Below are 19,107 nucleotides of genomic sequence, written 5' to 3' on the forward strand. Positions count from 1 at the left end.
TCTCAAGTTGTTTACAGCCAAAAGCAATGCAAAAACAATTTGCATGTAACTCAATGCCATTAGTAATGCTATTTGTAACACTAATAAAAATGTTCATCTTACTTTTTTGTGTTATGACTTACCTAATTATTAAGCTTTCCCACAGATGAAGTTCTTGCACTACACTTAAATCTGAAGTGTTGGAATTTTGTAAAGACATTTTACTTATGGTCATTAATTGCTTCACTCATTAGGAACTGCTTTACACTAAAATTAGTATACCTTAGTTACAGTAATCAACTATAACAAACAGTTCATTGTTGTTCTTGATAAATTAGATGCACAAACATAGATAAAAATTTTAGTCATGTGTGAGGCAGAAGAGATGCTTGAAACTACTGACTACAAGTTTTTGAAATTCTTTGAGTGACATTACATCTTATATGTTTTAATTACCTTTATGCAAAAATATTCACACATAAGTATGATTCAATTTGGTAGTTATTAACAGTGAGACTGAGCTTTGAAAATCTCATTAGCCCAAATGACAGTGGGCCTATTTTCCAATTTTGACATTGGTATCCGCAAGTGAAAATAATGTTTCAAAATGCATATTTAATATTATGGAGTTGAGACTATTTCCTATTGCATTCTTCCAGGTATTCTATTATAAAATTACCTAAGTATTTTAAATTTTATTCATGGAAATAATGTTATGCCATATAGATCATTTTGTTATTTCTAATTTTCCACTTAAAATACATATTATGAAAAATTATCTTGGCTGGGGGGGTTGTGGAGCAATAGTGATAAAGACTAAGTAAAATAACAACTTAGTGTCTTTAATTCACAATAACGTGTAAATGGTCCAGAGTACATGTGTGTATATAAACAAGCACAGATGTAATAGTTATTTCTCTCTCTCTCTCTCTCTCTCACAAAAAAAAAAAAAAAAACTTCACAAAAGCTTATAGAATTTTTCATTTCAGTGGTACTTAAGTTTTGTCCTCAGAGAGAACTGTGGTCCTCTTTCTATACTGTAGGTGTTCAGTTACAGGCAATATTTCCTTTTCTTCCCAAATATTCATTGCAATTAGAAGTTCTTAGAATATCTGGAGTTTAATGGTTATAGGTATTTTCAAATTTTTTAAGTGATGGACTTTCTGTTTCTGATTCTTTTCATTGTTTGAAAAAATAGGTAGAAGAAGAAAAAATGACTCCTTATCAAATTGGGCATCTTGCTTAGGTTAATATTAATGACTTACAGATAGAGCTATACTGAAAGCAATGTGATATATTAATAAATGGTACACATTGTCAAGCAAACCACACCAAAGTCTATATTCAAGGCTATTGCAATAGAAGGAAAAGCCCAGAATGAAGTCTCAAAGTCAACTTTACTGAAACAAAGGGTGGGAGGGTTTTTAAGGTTGAGATAACTGGTGGGAAAGTATTAGAGGATGTTAAGAGTTAGGTAGACCAACAAGATATGTGAAGCACATTAAATTCTTTCTCAGTCTGCTATTAGGATACAGAGACATTGTCGTCTTTGGTGATCACATTCCAAAAGGAAGACTTTCAGGTCCTTTAGAAATACATTTCTGGGTTGCAAATAAGAAATAGTTTTTTGTTGTTGTTGTTTGTTTTGTTTCAAGTTGTACCGGGTGCTCAAATAGCAATAGAAAGTATTTGTAGTGACACATTCTAAAGAAAATGCAGTAAGAGAAGGGTGTACAGGACCCTCTTTTTCTCATTAAATGGACTACTTCCCACAACTTTACTAAACTTTGGACAAGAATCAGGAAGAATCTGTCTAAAGTTTAGTAAGACTGAGGGAACTATTAAGTCTATCTTGGTCAACACATGATTGAAGCATAATAATTTTACAAGGACATTCTATGTATAGTTATCAAAAATCACTGTGCTAAAATTCAAATTTTGTTTTGAAATATCTAATTTTGGAAACTTTTATGATAAAATTGAATAAAAATAAACATCATTTATTGAGAAGGATCCAATTCAGAACTTCATAATGCAATCTGAAAAATAGGAAGACACACTCTACTCTGACATTTTAGTAAAGAGGGAAAATTGTTAACTTAAAAATTCTAAATCAAAATAGGAAATTATGAAAGAATAGTTATATTTTTGTCAATTTTACATAGAATCTCAAGATCATACATGGGTGCATTATGATATATGCCTAAGACAATTAGAATAAACAAATTATTCTGTAGTAATAGCCCAAAAAATTCTATATCTTTTTTTTTATTGTAAACAAATGGGATATATGTTGTTTCTCTGTTTGTACATAGAGTAAAGGCATACCATTTGTGTAATCATAAATTTACATAGGGTGATGTTGGTTGATTCATTCTGTTATTTTTCACCTTCCCCCCACACCTCCCATCCCTCTTTTCCCTCTATACAGTCCTTCCTTCCCCCATTCTTGCCCCCCTCCCTAACCCTCACTCTAACCCTAAAACTAACCCCTCCCACGCCCCATTATGTATCATCATCCACTTATCAGCGAGATCATTCTTCCTTTGGTTTTTTTGAGACTGGCTTATCTCACTTAGCATGATATTCTCCAATATCGTCCATTTGCCTGCAAATGCCATAATTTTATCATTCTTTATGGCTGAGTAATATTCCATTGTATATATATGCCACAGTTTCTTTATCCATTCATCAACTGAAGGGCATCTAGGTTGGTTCCGCAATCTGGCTATGGTGAATTGAGCAGCAATGAACATTGATGTGGCTGTATCTCTGTAGTATGCTGATTGTAAGTCCTTTGGGTATAGGCCAAGGAGTGGGATAGCTGGGTCAAATGGTAGTTCCATTCCAAGTTTTCTAAGGAATCTCCATACTACCTTCCAGAGTGACTGCACTAATTTGCAACCCCACCAGCAATGTATAAGTGTACCTTTTTCCCCACGTCCTCCCCAACACCTGTTGTTGCTTGTATTCTTGATAATCACCATTTTGATTGGGGTGAGATGGAATCTTAGGGTGGTTTTGATTTGCATTTCTCTTATTACTAGAGATGTTGAACATTTTTCCATATGTTTGTTGATTGTTTGTAGGTCTTCTTCTGTGAAGTGTCTGTTCATTTCCTTAGACCATTTGTCAACTTGGTTAATTGTAGTCTTGGTGTAGAGATTTTTGAGTTCTTTATAGATTCTGGAGATTAGTGCTCTATCTGAAGTATGATTGGCAAAGATATTCTCCCACTCTGTAGGCTTTTTCTTCACATTGCTGATAGTTTCCTTTGCTGAGAGAAAGCTTTTTAGTTTGAATCTATCCCAGTTGTTGATTCTTGCTTTTTATTTCTTGTGCTATGGGAGTCCTGTTGAGGAAGTCTGGTCCTAAGCTGACATGTTGAAGATCTGGACCTACTTTTTCTTCTATAAGATGCAGGGTCTCTGGTCTGATTCCGAGGTCCTTAATACATTTTGAGATTAGTTTCATGCATGGTGAGAGATATGGGATTAGTTTCATTCTGTTGCATATGGATTTCCAATTTTCCCAGCACCATTTGTTGAAGAGACTATCTTTTCTCCATTGCATATTTTTGGCCCCTTTGTCTAGTATGAGAAAATTATATTTATTTGGATTTGTGTCTGTGTCCTCTATTCTGTACCATTGATCTACCTGTCTATTTTGGTACCAATACCATGCCGTTTTTGTTACTATTGCTTTGTAGTACAGTTGAAGTTCTGGAATTGCAATACTGCCTGCTTCATTTTTCCTGCGAAGGATTGCTTTAGCAATTCTGGGTTTCTTATTCTTCCAGATAAATTTCATGATTGCTTGTTCTATTTCTGTAAGGTACATCGTTGGGATTTTAATTGGAATTGCATTGAATCTGTATAGCATTTTTGGTAGTATGGCCATTTTGACAATATTAATTCTGCCTATCCAGGAACATGGGAGATCTTTCCATCTTCTAAGGTGTTCTTTAATTTCTTTCTTTAGTGTTCTGTAGTTCTCATTGTAGAGGTCTTTCACCTCTTTTATGAGATTGATTCCCAAGTATTTTATTTTTTTTGAGGCTATTGTGAATGGGGTAGTTTTCCTAACTTCTCTTTCTGAAAATTCATCACTTATGTATAAAAATGCATTAGATTTATGAGCATTGATCTTATATCCCGCTACATTACTAAATTCACTTATGAGTTCTAAGAGTTTTCTGGTGGAATTTCCTGGTTCCTCTAAGTATATAATCATATCATCAGCAAATAGGAATAGTTTGAGTTCTTCTTTTCCTATTTGTATCCCTTTAATTTCTTTGGTCTGTCTAATTTCTCTGGGTAGAGTTTCAAGGATGATTTTGAATAGGAGTGGTGAGAGAGGGCATCCCTGCCTTGTTCCAGATTTTAGGGGGAATGCTTTCAGTTTTTCACCATTTAGAATGATATTAGCCATGGGTTTAGCATAGATGGCCTTTACAATGTTAAGGAATGTTCCCACTATCCCTATTTTTTCTAGTGTTTTGAGCATGAAGGGGTGCTGTATTTTATCAAATGCTTTTTCTGCATCTATTGAAATAATCATGTGATTATTGACTTTAAGTCTATTGATATGGTGAATTACATTTATTGATTTCCTGATGTTGAACCAACCTTGCATCTCTGGGATGAAACCCACTTGATCATGGTGCACTATCTTTTTAATATGTTTTTGTATGCGATTTGCTAAAATTTTGTTCAGAATTTTTGCGTCGATGTTCATTAAGGATATTGGTCTGAAATTTTCTTTCCTCGATGTGTCTCTGTCTAGTTTAGGTATCAGGGTGATATTGGCTTCGTAGAATGAGTTTGGGAGGTTCCCTCCTCTTCTATTTCATGGAATACTTTGAAAAGTATTGGAATGAGCTCTTCTTTAAAGGTTTTGTAGAACTCGGCTGAGAACCCATCTGGTCCTGGACTTTTCATTGTTGGTAGGCTTTTGGTGACTTCTTCTATTTCATTACTTGAAATTGGTCTATTTAAATTGTGTATGTCCTCCTTGTTTAGTTTAGGCAATTCATAGGTCTCCAGAAACTTGTTGATATCTTCGAAATTTTCTATTTTGTTGGAGTATAGATTTTCAAAATAGCTTCTAATTATGTTTTGTATTTCAATCATGTCTGTTGTGATATTTCCTTGTTCATTCCGAATTTTGGTGATTTGGGTTTTCTCTCATCTTCTCTTTGTTAGTGTGGCTAAAGGTTTATCAATTTTGTTTATTTTTTTGAAGAACCAACTATTTATTTTGTCAATTTTTTGTATTGTTTCTTTTGTTTCAATTTCATTGATTTCAGCTCTGAGTTTAACTATTTCCTGTCTTCTACTAATTTTGGTGTTGGTCTGTTCTTCTTTTTCTAGGGCTTTGAGGTGTAGTGTTAGGTCTTTTATTTGTTGAGTTTTACTTGTTTTATTGAATGTGCTCCATGAAATAAATTTTCCTCTAAGTACTGCTTTCATAGTGTCCCAGAGATTTTGATATGATGTTTCTTTGTTCTCATTTACCTCTAAGAATTTTTAAATTTCCTTCCTAATATCTTCTGTTATGTTATCCATTCATCATATAATAGCATATTGTTTAATCTCCAGGTGTTGGAGTAATTTCTGTTTTTTACTCTTTCATTTATTTCTAATTTCAATCCATTATGATCTGATAAAATACAAGGAAGTGTCTCTATCTTCTTGTATTTGCTAACATTAGCTTGTGGCATAATATATGGTCTATTTTAGAGAAGGATTCATGTGCTGCTGAGAAGAAAGTGTATTCACTCTTCGTTGGATGGTATATTCTATAAATATCTGTTAAGTCTAAATTATTGATTGTGTTATTGAGATCTATGGTTTCTTTTTTCAATTTTTGTTTGGAAGATCTGTCCAGTGGTGAGAGAGGTGTGTTAAAATCACCTAGTATTATTGTATTGTGGTCTATTTGGTTTCTGAGATTGAGAAGGATTTGTTTGACATACATGGGTGAGCCACTGTTTGGGGCATAGATATTTATGATTGTTATGTCTTGCTGATCTATGGTTCCCTTAAGCAGTATGAAATGTCCTTCTTTATCCCTTCTGACTAATTTTGGCTTGAAGTCCACTTTATCTGAAATGAGGATGGATACCCCAGCTTTTTTGCTGGGTCCATGTGCATGGTAAGTTTTTTCCCATCCTTTCACTTTAGTCTATGTGTATCTCTTTCTAAGAGATGTGTCTCTTGCAGGCAACATATTGTTGGATCTTTCTTTTTTATCCAATCTGCCAGTCTATGTCTTTTGATTGATGAATTCAGGCCATTAATATTCAGGGTTATTATTGATATATGATTTGTATTTCCGGTCATTTGACTCATTTTATTCATTTATTTGTTTATTTTTGACACGACTTGGTTCCTCTTTATTTGAGAGTTCCTTTAGGATAACTCCTCCCTTTGCTGATTTGCTTCTTTGTTTTTCATCTCTTCTTCATGGAATATTTTGCTGAGAATGTTCTGTAATGTTGGCTTTCTTTTTGTATATGCTTTTAGCTTTTGTTTATCATGGAAGGATTTTATTTCATCATCAAATCTGAAGGTAAGTTTTGCTGGGTATAAGATTCTTGGTTGGCATCCATTTTCTTTTAGGGCTTGAAAAATGTTATTCCAGGCCCTTCTAGTTTTTAGGGTCTGGATTGAAATATCTGCTGATATCCGTATTGGTTTCCCCCTGAATGTAATTTGGTTCTTTTCTCTCACAGCCTTTAAGATTCTGTCTTTATTTTGTATGTTAGGTATTTTCATTATAATGTGCCTTGGTGTGAGTCTGTTGTAATTTTGTGTATTTGGAGTCCTATAAGCCTCTTGAACTTGATTTTCCATTTCATTCTTCAGATTTGGGAAATTTTCTGAAATTATCTCATTGAATAGGTTGTTCATTCCTTTGGTTTGTTTCTCTAAGCCTTCCTCAATCCCAATAATTCTCAAATTTGGCCTTTTCATGATATCCCATAGTTCTTGGAGATTCTGTTCATGATTTCTTACCATCTTCTCTGTTTGTTCGACTTTGTTTTTGAGGTTAAATATTTTGTCTTCAATATCTGAGGTTCTGTCTTCCAGGTGTTCTATCCTATTGGTTGTGCTTTCTATGGAGTTCTTAATTTGGTTTATTGTTTCCTTCATTTCAAGGATTTCTGTTTGATTTTTTTTCAATATCTCTAACTCTTTATTGAAATGGTCTTTTTCTTCCTGTATTTGCTCTTTTAACTGTCGATTGGTGCATTCATTCAATGCCTGCATTTGCTCTTTCATTTCATCGTTTGCTTCCCTTATCATGTTAATTATGTACATTCTGAACTCCCTTTCTGACATTTCTTCTGCCATGCTGTCATTGGATTTTATTGATGTAACATCCTGATTTGTTTGAGGCATTTTCTTCCCTTGTTTTCTCATGTCGTTCAGGTATCAGTGGACTGCTGAGATGTTGCAGATTTCCTCTATTGACTTATAATGTCCCTGAAGATTGCTAGTGTATCCCCTCTTATCCTTCAGTAGCCTGAAGTCTTAGAGGAAGTTGATACTGCGGTGCTCCCCAAGGAAGCTGCCTCTCTAGGGGTGGTGGTCTTCAGGTGGGGTATATTCCCTGCTAGTGGGCAGAGGTGCCTCTACTTGTTGACCAATGGTCATCTAAAGGGGAACTAGGCTGCAGGCTGAGGCAAGGCCTATTTGGGCCTGTGTCTCTGGTTTTATCGTCCTTGTGGGAAAACCTCACCCAGCGGGGAAGACTCACCCGATGGGGAGGTCTCGCTGGTCAGTTCCCCTCCTAGAGGTTCCCCTCAATCCACAACTACCACCTGGGCAGGGCAGCCTTCCCAGGCAATGTTCCCAGGGACCCGGACCTACCTCCTGGGCCTGGGAGCCTCACCCTTCGCTGATGAATCTCCTTAGGTTATTCCTCCTTAGAGAAGCTGCCCGCAGTCCTGGAACCTTTGCTCTACCCCTCAGCTTGTCTCTGTGCAGCTCTTTCAACAAAAGTCGTCTATGTCCCTGGACCAGACCGTGCTTTGCACCTAATCGCCTGGCTATGCGACCCGTCCTCTGAGCAGCCACTTGGAGCCTCGTACATATGCTCCAATCCCCAGTGACCCGCCACTCGCCTCTTCCTCCAGGCAGCCACCCGGTGTTCTGTGTGGGCGCTTGGAGACCAAGCAACTCACTGCGCACCTCCACCTCCTCAGGACAGCCCCCCTCCATTGCTCAGGCGGTTGCTGAGTCCAAATAGCTCGCCGCCCAGCTCTTCCTCTGGCAGTTGCTGAAGCCCCGGCAGGTTGCTCCGAAACCAAGCGCTGTGCTGCGCGGCCTCCTCTGCAAAGTTCCCCGCTGTCCGTTTTTTCCGCTCCCAGATTCTATATCTTTAAAATTTAAGAATAATTCCTCACTTTTTTTAAGTGTTAGATAATGTTGGTCTTTTATTGAAGCTGCCAGAGCTTTTTCCCTGGGCCTAGATATTCATAATATGTATTCATATACATTTAACAAATCCTTGTGTATACAGCGTATTTAAGGTGATCGAAAGCTCACACCATCTGTAGGCAAGGAGAGAGCAAGCAAATACAAGGATGGTTGTTGGAGAGAGCTGCCTTTGAAGTTGGAAGCAGCAGACCTACAAGGATCTGAAAGACAAGAAGCAGAAGAGCAAAACCCCATCCACTCACTCTGTCTCTTACCAGTCTTAGACCAATTAATCCAATGATTAGAACAACCAAAAGTCAGAAATCTGTGGACTCCATGAATGCTGTTCATGAGGGTCAGCCTCCAGGATCAGACCAGAGCAGTAATGGGTGAGGAATACATCTGGAGGCTGAAAAGAAAACATTAAATAGAGCATCCTTTGTCAGGTGCCCAGAAAGAGAGATGGTAAAGATTTGACTGTATGTTGTATCACTGAAGAAAGTCAGTTTTTTTTTTTTTTTTTTTTTTGACCCTTTCCAGAGGATATCTTTTTGGTATAGTAACAAGGGTTTGTTGTCCAATCCTACACTCCACTCACATCCTCCGCATCCTCAGAATGCCTTCTCTATACTCTGGCACTGTGCTCTTTGAATGAGTTGCCTTTAATTCAACTTCCTCTAATATCTTATTTGGGGCAATAAAGTACAAGCAAAAGCATAAATTGCTTCATTTTAGAAGACCAAAGATGAAAAACTCTCCTTTTCTTCCTTTTGCTTCTCTTACAATTTTCTGAGCATCCTGCTTCTGCTTCTTTGATCCAGTTTTCCTATATCTCTGTTATCCATGATTATAAGAATTATATCTCCATTGTTGACTAAACCTCTCTTCACTTTTGACTAGGGTAGTTCTTTTCTCAATCTTTCTCATATTTCCAGAGTACTGTCTTTAAAAAGAAAAACAATTCATAAGCATTCATATGGATCACTTTACCTTTCATGTGGGACTCTGCTCAAGAGCATATTATAATATTGAAATAATGATATTTTTTACACTAAGTCATCTAATGCCATGCTAGATATTCCAAATATGTGACTAGACCATGTATTACCAAGAAAAATTGTCATTCCATCTTCTGGTCATTGATTATTAGCTTGTAGATATTCCCATTGATATTTGCCACATTATGATCACAGAATGGAAGCAATGACTTTTGTGACTTTAGTCTTATTCCTAATGATGTTGTGCAATTGCACAAGAAGAATGCATTAGCAAAAGTCTTTCTAGGACTGCAACCACACTTCTGCCTTTTCAGCAGTGATGACATTACTAAAATAATAGTATCAGAGGCCTTGGTCCATACCTGATTAGCTCCATTGCTATGGGTCTAAGGTGAAGCAGAACACCCTGGTGGAGGTAAGCCATTCAGAATATGGCATCAAGAAGCAGAGAGAACATATGTGTTAAATGTTGATTGAGGCTCTTCTGTGTCATTCTCACTCTTGGATCTAAGCTGATGGCTATATTTGTAACTCGGTAAGAGAGGGAGGAAGAACATTCATTCCTTAATGAATCTTTAAGCATCTGTCTGAATATTAGTTCCACTCTTTTCATTGAATGAAGCCATTCATAGTGTCTTAACTATAAAGGGAACACACCACTCAGCTCCTGGAAAGAACACTGTCCATGGTCCACCAGAGTTCACTTAAATATCCTACATGCTACATTACAGACATATAGGAATATACCACTTCTACTCACTTGTCAAGTTGGGTGTGATGATGTGAGTTTTCACTCGTCCAAGGAAACTTCAGGAGATACAGTGTATTCTATTTCCTTGAGGAAACATCAATATTCATTTTTTCTTACTCCTACTTTAAAATGAAGCCTCAATTAGCCTGAATTTCAAAGGAACTAAGAGAAAAGCCTCTAGCTAACAAATGCCAGGTATACCCCACAAATATGGAATATATCTACTTTTTTTATTCAGCTACTAGAGTTTGAGTGTCATTTGTTACTATGACATAAATCTAAGCCATCTACACTACTGCATATGCTTATGGTGTAACTCAACAAAAATATAGAACCGTTTATCTAATTTTTGTACTCAGGCAATTGATTATTCTTTCAATAAATCTGTTTCCTACAGACTTTTAAATCTGCTACTCTTGTCTACAATTCTTCGTTCATGTCTTCAGTTGCTTAAATACTACTGCACAAGCAGCTAGCAGGGAAGGGAGCCAAGGTTTATGTAATAATGATATTTTTATAAAGTTCTTCTTTAGGTTTGTTCAGATTTTTCAAAGATTTGGTTTCATCGAAGTCCTTCCTCCCCTAGAACTTATTTTGTCCACAGGCAAGTGGGTGAAGCAGCCAACTGGTGATTAGTAGAACATCTTGTAGACTGTTGGTATTTTGAGTGATAGTTTTCTGGCTGTGAGATTGGCATTTATTCCTGGATTTTTCTCAAAAAATGTATTTCTAGACCTTTGGGAGACTAACATAGTTAAATAAAAAATTACGTGATCTTTTGGCCTACATAGTGAGCTAAGTGCTGTTGAAAATAACAACAAAACCCAGAAAAAAAGTATTTTAATGTGTTTGAAAAGAAATAAGGGTTACCAATTCAATAAGGAATTCAGAATTAGGTATAGAAGAAAATAAAAGTCCAGAGAAAGAAGCTTGGTTTTCAATTTCCCTTTTATTCTTTGCTGATTTTGAAGTTACCATTGGGAACTAAGAAATTGAGTAGAAGTTTCTGCTTCTACACAGTTCACAGCGACAGAGGAGCAGCAGGGATCCTACTGATTCTCCAGTCTGAGAGAAAGGAAAGCTGAGGGCTTCATCTTACAAGTTATGGTAAAGGAATAAAGCTGGGCAATTCCAATCTATTATTTATTTGTTTGAGAACCTAGAAATGTTGCAGCTTTGGAGAAAGTCTGGGTAAGAAACAGACAAACCTTCACAGGGGGACAAAAGCAAAACTAACTTTAACTCAAATCGGTCTCTAGTAATACAGATTTTGGTAATCTGGAATAGTTAACTTCCTCTGTAATTAATAAGTTAAATAAAACGTTAAATGATTGTTTCTGGAAGAACTAATATGATCAGAATCTTAAATTTCTCCATAATTTCCGCTTACAATATCAGTCCTTAAACCAAAGCTTTAGTAACGTTTGGCAGATGAGACAAGGACACATGACATACAAAGAGAACAAAGAAAGAATAGAAACGAAAGCACAGAAAGTCCATATGTACTAGAAATTGACTTTATTGAAAGTTGGCTATATTAAAATTCATGTATATCTGCATATATATTATGTATATATTGGAGTGCAAGTGTAAATATTATATTAGATAGCCCAGAAATCTTATGGCTGTATTAGAAATTGACTTTAAAATAACTATGTTCAATATGCTTGAAGATTCAAGAGGTAATGCTGTGAATTTAGTCAGAGCATAGGAACTATTAAAAAAATATTAAGAAAATAGGAAATGAATGAATGGCACACAGAAAATATTTAAAGACAAATCTTTTTCAAAACTAAAGAAAAATATTCATCATAGATATTGTTAACTATGCAGGAAGAATTTTTTTTAAAAATCACATACAGCAACATCACAGTTAAATTAAGAAAAATAAGTTTTAAAAACATATTATTAAACACTTCAGAGAAAAGGAGTTATCATCCAAGAGGCAAAAATAATGCCAGCTAAATGAAAAAAAAATTAATCTAGTACATATAAACCAAAAAAGTAAAAAAATAAAATCTCACCAAAGAAATTATATAAAAGGGCAACGTGTACAAATAGTACCTCCACTGGTGACCCTTAGGCAAACATGCCATTCATCTGTTCAGCATTGTACTTGAGATCACAATCAGGGCAACAAAAATAAAAACTTTAAAAAATTTTAAGGATTTGAGCCTTAAAGGTGCTCAGGATGTGCTGCAGTGTCACTTATATGTAATCCCAGCTATTCAGGAGGCTGAGGCAGCATTGCAAGTTTGAGATTAACCTCAGCAACTTAGATCATTTCTCTAAATAAATGAATGAATAAATAAATAGGGATGGGATTATTTCTTACTGGTAGAGTGACAAGCATGTGGCAAGATCCTAAGTTCAATTTTCACTACTACTACTACCAAAAACAAAAAGATTTGAAATAAATATTAAACCTGGAATTATCTGCAAACCAACAGACTATTTTTGGTCAAAATTCCAAATAAATCTATAAAGAATTCAGTAAAGTCACTGAATATAAACTTCACCTTATACTATATTGGTATATTCCAACAAAAAAATGTAAAACAAAAAAATTTTAAATGTTAACATATATTCAAAGTTATCAAATATAAAGGAATAAATGTAAAGTACAACATGAGGAACACTTTAAAATATTTAAAATGTAACAAACATTTCAACTGAAGAAATATGCTGTTTTAAATTTTAAAATAAATTATGTAATGAGATGAATAGTTTTAAATCAGGATGCAGATTCAGTGAGACTTCACTTGAAATCATAGCAAGAACATTCAAGAATATTATAAAAACAAATGGAAATGTAAAGAGCACACTATAGGAAAGACAATTTTGAACAAAACCCTGGACAATAAGTCCTATTTATCAAGATTGTTACACAGGTAGAATGACTAAGGCAGAGTGGTTTTCAATGTAGATCAAATTAGTGTCCATTAGCAGATGACACATATATGGACAATGGGTTACAAGAAAGGTGTCATTTTTAGAGTAGTGTAGTCAGTCTTGTCAACCATATTGCTGTGTTCATTTTATAAATGGAAATATAGAACAAATACCCTACATTGAAAGACTCCAACAGAGCAGCAAGGTGAAACATAAATGGGGGTTCTTTACAACACATAAAAAAAGGAAGAGAGTGATATCTGAAAAATGTAAATAACTTCTACATCTCAATAAGAAAATTAGAGGTAACCCAATAGAAAATAGGCAAAATGATTTAGATAGAAATGTAATAAAAGAGGAAGAATATCTAAATGATTAATATGTGAAAATGTGTTCAATTTTAAATATAATCATATTATATTGAGATACTACATACTAAAATGGTTAAATATTCTTAAAAAGACATTCTCAGTCATCTGCAAAGATGTGGACCAACTTCACTTTCAAATACTACTGCTGAAATGGCAAATCAATACAAACGCATCATAAAACTTTTGGATATTATCTTCATATATGCTTATTATAACCCAGTATATATACTCTTGATTGTGAACCCAACACAAGCACAGCCATCTACACAACAAAATAAATGTTCTGAAGGTGTTTACTGCAGTATCATAATAGACAAAATGTGGGTGAAAACCCAAATTTCCATTGAATATAGAATAGGCTAATAAATTATTTCATATTCAGTAGTATATCATTGGCTAATACAAACTAAGAAGTTGTAGACATGCTCAAATATCACATACATGATTAAATAATAAATATATTAACTTAAAAGGTGTGACGAGTTGACATATTTGATTCCATGGAAATGTTATAGGCCAGGCTATATGGGTAATGACTAAACAAACTCCATTTTACCCTGAGACTACAGGTTATGTAGGAAATGCTTCTTCCATGGGAACGCCCCGCCTCTGTGCCCATCAACAGTTGCTTAATATAACTTGTTTGGCAATACAAAATGACAAAATGGCAATTTCTGTATAATAAAAAATTGTTCTCTTTCTGATTCCTAGTTTCCAAAATAATGTACCATGTTAATGGTGATGTCAACCATGATTGTTTAGATGTTAGTAACCATTCTTTAGTTTGTACCTGAGTAAGGTCATTTTGACCCACTTCCCCCTCTGCTAATGATTTCAGATCCCATGATGTTAATTTGTAATTTTAAATCATAACAACAGACACTTATGATTGATATACTGGTTTATGGTATAAAAACTCCTGCAACCCTATGGTCAGGCTGTTCTCCCAATAGTCATTTTTTGGGTCGTTGTGTGAGACAGTCAGTCAGTTGACTTAATAAAGACTCTCAAATTTGGATTTCTCAGTGGTGATTGGTGTGTTTTTAAGTTGCGCCCCATATCAAAATGCATTAAATAAAAATTCATTGGAACTTAATTTCTTTAAAAACTATTATTCAGACAAGGAGAAAGGATGTGGTAGGGCAGTGATAGAAAAAGCATGGTTGGATCTGATTGCCGCATACTGTATATATTTGTGGAACCATCACTTTAAGCCTCATTAATATGTACAATTTATATGTGCTAATAAAAAAGTAAAGATGATAATGAGAATTTCATTTGGAAAAGCAGAAGATGTACAAATTAGAAGCAAGTGATGGGAACCTTCAGTCCCACTGGGGATTGTTTTTTGGTCTGATAGTCATTATTAGCATGGTATTTTTAGTAATGATAACCCATTGATGTGTCCACTTAGGATTTTGTTCATATGCTATTCTTTGACAAAAGTATTTTGTTTAATAGTCTGACTAATCAGTCCCTCTTTTAACTCCATGTGATTTGTCTAGTACTTGGGGAAATGTGGGGCATTGCCTGTTTTATTTGTGGTCGTTTAGCCCTTTTTCTCCACATAAAGAGTTGCTATTAAGGTCCATTAACTTTATTAACCATATTTTTTCTCACAGTGCTGAGTTTGCAATTAGATGAAAATTGTGATAAATCCCAGTGCCCTCTTTCAATTAAGTGAAAATTAGGAAGAATCCTATATGATTTACAAGACAATGCCATGGGATTGGTTTTCCTAGTTTTACTAAATATAAATTTTTATTTGTTTTATTTATTTTGTCAAATTTTCTACAAACCTGCTTAATTTTTTCTCTGTTTTACTTCTAGAATGACTACAAAATGTATCACATAATTAAAATTGTATATCTATGTTTTAAGGTTAAACTGCTATGTTTAGTGTGCATGTACAAGCCCAGAACACTTTCTAAATAATTTTCTTTATTTATCGTTGTCTTAATTAGTTTAAAGTTTTAAAAACTCTTTATTTGATGAAATTGAAGTCTGTTTGAAGTCTGTATAATAACACCCAATATATTTTGAATTATATTTAGTGCTTCAAACACCTGGAACAGCCAAAAAAGAAGATCAACACTTTGAGCTTACCTAAACAAGTTTCACAAGCAAAAATATTACTTTTAGTTTAGTAATTTGCTTTCATAATTTATAATCTACTCAAAATTTGAGGAAAATGCCTAAAGACAATGAAGCCGTAGCAGGCACAAAAAAAGGTATAAAGAATAAAAACACACATGAGACTTCCCTTTGTCTTACAAATTGACTTTAATGGAGGAACTTTAGATTATGTAGAGGGAAATGAGAGGGAGGAGGGGTATAAAAATAGTGGAGTGAGACAGATATCATTACCCGATGTACACACATGATTTCACAAAAGGTATGAATCTACATAGTGCACAACCCTAGAAACGAAAAGATGTACCTATTTGTGTACAATGAATCAAAATGCAGTCTGTAAAAATAAAAAAAAAAAGTTTAAAAAGTTTGATAAAAATTCTCCCATAAAAATTCATCTATTTGGATGCTAGTCAGAAAATGTTTATGTTTTTCCTTGAGTTTGTTAAATATACATATGAAAAGATGGGGGATGGGGGTGTGAGTCATTGGTATAGAACAAACTCAGCATGCATGAATCCCTGGATTCAATCCCTGCAAAATAAAAGACATATATATATAAGACCTAAAATATCAGAACAAGAGTACAGAATAAAAAATTGATTTTTCAACTCAAAAATGGAGAAAATACTTTTAAAATTAATGGAAACAAAATGATTGCTCTTGAAAATAGCTAAAATAATGAATATGAAAATAAATACAATAAAATTGAGTATGAAATTCAAGATAGATTTATGAACTATATTAAGAATATAACTATATACCTGTATCAACACAATAGTTTTAAATATAAAAATAAAACTTTGCATATAGACCTATATGCTACTGGGAATCCCCAATTGACTTGGTAGAGAATAAAATTCAGAGATTAAAAGCTGATAAAGAATAAAAAGAAAGTTTTACTTGTAAGTATAAATGGAACATTCCAAATTATTTATGAATTTAATTCAGAAGTATGATAAATAAGTGTATCATAAGAGTGAGTCACACTGTAAATATAAAATTCTTACAAACATTTATTTATAAGATAAATTACACTTTTTCAAAAGACAAACATATATGGCCAGTTTATCTGATAACAAAAAAGGGCGAAAATTAACTTTCACTATTGGCATAGTGGTGGTGCATGCCTATTATCTCAGCACCTCAGGAGGCTGAGGCAGGAAGATCATGAGTTCCAAGCCATTCTCGGCAACTTAGGGAGGGCTTAAGCAACTCAATGAGACCCTCTCCCTAAATAAAATACAAAGGATTGGGGATATTGCTCTGTGGTTATGTGCTCCTGGGTTCAATCCCCTGTATTAAAAAAAAAAAAAAAAAAAATTAACATTCACTCATGCCTCATGCTTAATATTCATGGTAAACTAAAAATAATATATCACTCTAATATAACAGAAAGTATCCTAAAGAAATAGCTACCATCATTAGTGAAATCTGAAGTCATTTACACTTCTAAAATCACTAAAGTTTATTGGTCTAGAATTATGGGACATAAATAAGGTTCATCTTTTCAAAATCAATTTTATTTAAAAACCTGGGGGAAATTTTCATCGTATTAACATTAAAGCAGGCATTTATTATGACGCTAAAGTTCAAAAGTAATTATTGTTACTAAGAGATCATGAAATTTCATGTTAATAAATTTTATTTTTATTATAATCCAGGTTTGCAAGAAATATTATTTTATTCTTTATAAATTCACCAAATAAAAAAGTTAGAAAAAGATTGGAAATAAATCAAAATAGATCAAGTCAGACCATATAACAAAATCATATGCAGACTTTAAAAATTATGTTTAAAGTGATAAAATAACAAGAGGCTGAAGTTGTACTAAGACTGAACTTAATGCAACTCTGTTTTATGTAGTCGAAACCTAGTGTGTTTTGATAATACAGTAGTAGTTTTACATGTATTGACATTCGATCCTAATAACATGCTATTATTTAAATTTTGCTTTCAAACTTGAGAACTACAGTCAAGACAGACAAAGTAAATATATAATTTATATTAACATATAAATTCTTTCAACTAAAGGCTGACCTGGGTCATGGAACTAGGCCTAATGGTTTCCAAAATGCTACATTACCTTGATTTTTATTGTTAAATGGAATAGAATAATTTAAAATTTCATTTATGATGCAATCTCAACTATGTCCATTTTACCCTCAAAACATTCAAAAGTTAAAATTATAAACAACATTTATCACTGGATTGTAGGATAATAAATGATTTAAAAAATCTATATGTGCTTCTATATTTGATAAATAAAATTGCTATTGCAATTCTAAAAATAATTACTTTTATTTCCAGAGTGTCCTCATGATATCACATAAACACTCCCTTTCCTTCTCCCTCCCTCCCACTCTCACTCACTCCTCTTTCTTTCTCCCTCCCTCACATGCTTAGTTTGAATTGTTAACTTTGAGTTTGAAAACTTTTGCTTTGTGTTTAATGTTATAGGTATTTTCAGGGTTCTAAAAATATTAAGAAATCTTTATGACTAAGAAGAACTCATTTGACTGGATAACAAAGAGAAGAAGTTAAAGGATTTTAAGACAAACATGATTTTCAATGGCTATGCTTTTCATTATCAATTTCTGATTTCCCATCATGCTAATATAGAATATAGATTTTTGCTGGAAATTAAAAGATTTACTTTCATCTGCATTACTTAAAAATTCATTTTCTATACATAATATATGGAAAAAGTGGCTGAATCATAACCATGGTTGTAGTTAAAAAAGGCTGAGAAATAAACACAAATGTTATGACATAATTCACTTAATAGCAATGTTAATTCAAAATTAGAAGTTTGATATCTTAAAAATGAAATTACTTTTAAAAGTCTGCCATATAGTATATTATTTTCAAATAGCACCACAGATGATTTGAGGCAGCAGAGAGCATTGAGAATCACTGAGTTCAGTTTCTACAATGCTATAGAGTATGGTATAGCAATATCCAAAGCATATTGTCATCTTCTCTTCATCTGGATGCTTTCTAGGACAGGTAGTTTGTGATTATCTCAGGACACATCCCATTTGGAGCAGAAATAATGATGAGTTAGTTTCTCCTTATTCTGAGATAATACTCACTCTATGCTGATTCTATCCACCTGTGTTTATTGCTTTTCTAGAATACCAGTTCATAAAATTTTATTTAAATATTTACTATCATTTCCCCAGCATCTCTTTTGTCTTTAATTTCTTCAAAACGCTCTTATTCAAAATGCCTTCTAGATCCTCAATGTCTGATCATCCATCTGAAAACACTTTTTGCATTTGTCAATAACCCTCTCAAATGAGATGCTCAGAACTGAAAAATGATACTCCAGATTATGTATGATTAATGCACAAAACAGTAGAACTATTTCCTTTTTTATTCTGAGCACCACGTTTCTATTAATAAAATCTAATAATGCATTAGCTGTCTTTTGACAGCAATGTCACACTGTTGACTTTCACTGAAATCCTGGTTATTAAAACTTCTAACTGGTTTGCATATGAAAAGTGGTTAAATCAGATGCTGGCAGATATTTTAAGCATAAATGTAAGACT

The sequence above is a fragment of the Sciurus carolinensis genome, chromosome 2 (genome assembly GCF_902686445.1).
Source record: "Sciurus carolinensis chromosome 2, mSciCar1.2, whole genome shotgun sequence".
Lineage (NCBI taxonomy): Eukaryota > Metazoa > Chordata > Mammalia > Rodentia > Sciuridae > Sciurus > Sciurus carolinensis.